Source organism: Mus caroli, chromosome 4 (assembly GCF_900094665.2).
Source record: "Mus caroli chromosome 4, CAROLI_EIJ_v1.1, whole genome shotgun sequence".
Lineage (NCBI taxonomy): Eukaryota > Metazoa > Chordata > Mammalia > Rodentia > Muridae > Mus > Mus caroli.
Genome location: NC_034573.1, coordinates 56,280,233 through 56,284,115, shown reverse-complemented (window position 1 = coordinate 56,284,115; position 3,883 = coordinate 56,280,233). Strand labels below are relative to the sequence as shown.

General features: G+C 45.4%; 1 long non-coding RNA gene across 2 annotated transcripts in view; it reads left to right on the top strand.

Annotated features, from left to right (window-relative positions):
- The first annotated feature begins 325 nt into the window (after nt 1–325).
- LOC110293556 overlaps nt 326–3,883 on the top strand; it is an 11,405-nt gene continuing 7,847 nt past the window's right edge. The window contains exons 1-2 of one of the 2 annotated variants that reach the window (XR_002377815.1): nt 326–523; nt 2,505–2,571. This is a non-coding gene — a long non-coding RNA (uncharacterized LOC110293556). Of the gene's footprint in view, nt 524–2,403; nt 2,572–3,883 lie in introns of those variants that run through there. The other variant, XR_002377814.1, reaches the window with a different exon arrangement.

Below are 3,883 nucleotides of genomic sequence, written 5' to 3'. Positions count from 1 at the left end.
TTGGTTTCTACTTATGGCCCAGTTGTATGTGCTATGCTCTGTGTATGCCTGGTACTAAGCCAGAGGTGGAGAAGACAGTCTCTTTGCTTTTAACTCGTTCAAAAGTACCTTTTCTCCATCATGTGTGTTGGACAAGACTGTTCCAGTTTCTCATAGGACGCAAAGCATCAAAAATGCGTTCCATCAGGATTCTGCCTTCTATTGGGAGAGATTCAACCAGTTGGATATGAAGTACTTGTGACCTTCTGTATATATAATCTTTTATTCTTTAACACAAACAGGATGATTAAGATAGAACATTTGGCTTGCTTCTTTTTAGGAATCATTGCTCAGAGATTTAAAGACATTACTTATCCCTGTCTGAAGGCCAAGGAAGAAAGGCACCATCTGCCAGAGAGGACCAGACAGGAGTCTGAAGTGTGCTTTCTTCTCATTTGACATGACCTTCAGAAAAATCACAGAGGACATTCTAAACATCTGCTATCCTGATTGCAGCTTGTCTGGCTTGAAAAGTCATCTTGAGGTACTGTAAGACAGCCTAGGGGACAGGCACCTACTGTTCTTGCTGAGAACCAGAATTATGTCCTCAGCATACATATCAAGTTCCATGTTTAACTGCAGTTCCACAGGATGTAGTGTTCTCTTCTGGCCTCCACGAGTGCCTGCAGCCAGATGTGCACAGTAACACATGCAGGAGTCACATATATTGATTTGAAAAAGCCACCTTGACTATTGAGGGCCAGAAAGGAAATATGGGTACAAAAATCCCTGGTTCTGGTTTTGTTTTGTTTTGTTTTGGTTTTGGTTTTTGTTGTTTTGTTTTGGTTTGTTTTTGAGACAGGGTTTCTCTATGTAGCCCTGGCTGTCCTGGAACTCACTTTGTAGACCAGGCTGGCCTCAAACTCAGAAATTCGCCTGCCTCTGCTTCCCAAGTTCTGGGATTAAAGGTGTGCGCCACCACGCCCAGCCCTGGTTCTGTTTTAACACTATCTTTTTTAAAAGTTACTTATTTGTATTTTATTTTATGCCTATTGAGTGTTCAGTATGTATGTATGTATGTATGTATGTATGTATGTATGTATGTATGTATGTAAGTATGCATGGGCACCAGGTACATGCAGTACCTGAGGAGGCCTGAAGAGGGCATCAGTTCCCCTGACCTGGAATTAACAGTTTCGAGCACACATGTTGGTATTAGAAAGCCACTGGGGAGCAGTAAGCAATCTTAACTGCTTAGTCATCTCTGGAACCCTCAACACGATCTCTTATACATTATGAGAACATATGCATATCTATTTATTTAAATATATAATGTAAATCAAAACTAATACTTACTTTCTTGATCTTATTTGAATTTGGCCTTTACATAAAATCTTTTTGTTTTTGTTTTTTGTTTGTTTGTATTTTGTTTTGTTTTTTGTTTTTTTGAGACAGAGTTTCTCTGTATAGCCCTGGCTGTCCTGGAACTCACTTTGTAGACCAGACTGGCCTTGAACTCAGAAATTCGCCTGCTTCTGCCTCCCAAGTGCTGGGATTAAAGGCATATGCCAACACACCTGGCTATGTAAAATCTTTTTAAGTGGTATTTGTTTAGACAGGTTGCTGTTGAAAACATAAATAGCAACCAGTAACTTCATTATAACACAATTCTATTTTTTTCATCCTTGGGTAGGTCAGTACAGGCATTCTCACCAGATCTCTCGCCTGTGTGGCTGTTCTTTGGACAGCTCCAGGACAATGGACTCCTGATCTTTTGAGGTTATGCCATCATTAACATATATTTGATATGTGACATCAGGGACAATTCGGATGCTTTTGAAGGGATGGGATTGTAAGGGAACAGATGGGGACACATGTAGGGGACAGTCATGTTCAAATAACCCGTTATTTCCAGACACATCGACTGGATCAGCATGCACCACTTAGATACCATCAACGCAAAAGCCCCCAGGATAGTGTCTTTAGTAAGGAATGGGAAGACCAGATAACTCAGACATAATTACATACTAAAACATAATAAAGGAGGAGGGGACTCAGCTATTAGTTACATATATTTTGTGCATTTTCTCTTTTCTTGACTTCTGATCACTCCTCCCCCAAATACTATGAACTGAGAGGTCGAAGCCTGGGAACCTAAGTGACTCCAACAGACCAATCAGGAGGAAGCCCTCATATTAATGCTCGACCTGCCGACCGTGGGCTCAAACGGCCAGCAGAGGGCGCGCGTGGCCTCTAGATTAACGGTTCCTTCCCATCCAGTTTCATAAACCAAATGATCCAGGAGGGTCTTTTAACTGCAGGCCCAATGTCTAGCGATATTGGCAAAACCCAAATTGGATCTGCTGAGGGTGTGAGATTTGGTGGCCATCCCTCAACGTCGGGAGTGAGTGAAAAGTTATGGGATCCTCTTTTCCAAAACAATGTTCGATTTGCTGCCAACTGACTTCTCTCCAATGCCCAGATGATGCAGACAGCCCCACTTAAGCAAGACCTTCCTTTTCCAGGCTCCTGTGGGCCTTCAACGGTCCGTCGGTGTCAGTCGGTCGTCTGGAGGAATCGTCTCATAACTGGGTATTTAGATCATCTCTGTGGTCCAGCGCCAAACTAACTTTAGTGGAGCTGAGGAGCAGGCTCTGGTCACACCTTTGGAGGTGGGATGGAGGGAGGCTGCCTGCAGAGTCTCTTCTGTGGTGGCAGCAATACCAACAGCCTGGGGCCCCCGGGTAAAGCGGCCATCTTCCCTGACTCGGCCAATTAGCAAAAGCTCCCCTCTGTCCTGCTCAGTGTTGAGAGTCAAGGCAGCAGCACAGGGCCAGAACGCAGCAGCAGTGGGCAGGGAAGAGAAAGCCCCAGTCTTTGTGAGCAAGGGGCAAGAGGTGTCTGGGGCTTAGCAGGAAACCCTAGGTTTTGCTTCATGGTGAATTTACAGAGGGAAGGGAACCTCCCCAAATCTGCCTCCCACCACCTGCTGACCCCTGCACCTCTCAGGGTATGGTGATGACTCTCAGGGTATAGTGATGACCCGGTAAGGCCTTGACTTCCCTAGAAATGTTCAAATCTTGCTCACACAAATAGGTAGCATTGGCTTTTAATTTCAAAGCAATCCACTGGCACGTTTTTGGTAAAGAGCAATGTCAAGTGTTTTTTCAGACGTTCCCTAACACCCCTTGAGTTTGAACCCTGCCCCGGAAACAGGTTTGAGAACTTAGCAGGCATCCAGCTGGCTGAGGAGACCGGGTCTGAAAATGGTCTAGCAGCAATTTGTTTTTCTTTAAATTTTTCTGAATAGCACTAGCTCACCACTGCCTTAATAGCCAAGGCTGGACACAGGGCCACAGGCTGTGCTTCTAGTTGGTCAAAGGCTGAGGCAGGAGCACTGAGAATCATAGCTTAGCCCAGGCTCCACACTGAGAACAGGTCTGAGTTAGCAAGGCTCTGAAGCTAAGTCCTCTCCAGTGGCTCAGACTGTTGGCTCTCCATTCAGGAGCCCCACGCATGGGGCATTGCTGTGACTCCAACAAGCCAATGCTGGAGAGCAACACCCTGTCTGATAAAGTGCCTCAGGTCCTAAGGAGACAGAGGGGATAGGCCAGAGCCTGGTGGCCAGGGTGCTTGCTTGCCTGTCTGGGGCACATAAAGAAGCCCTGGCTTGGATGCCCAGAGCCACTTTAAAGCAGATGTGGCAGGCCACAACTGTAATCTTAGCATTCAGGAGGAGATGGAGGTGTGAGGATCTGGGGGAGGAGGGTCAGGCATGTCATCCTTGCTGACCTAGAACTTACAAGGCCAGCCTGGGCTGAATGAGACCCTGCCTAAAGACAAAATAAAACCAAAAGACAAGGATGAGGAAGGCAATTTTTTTTTTTTTTTTTTTTTTTTTTTT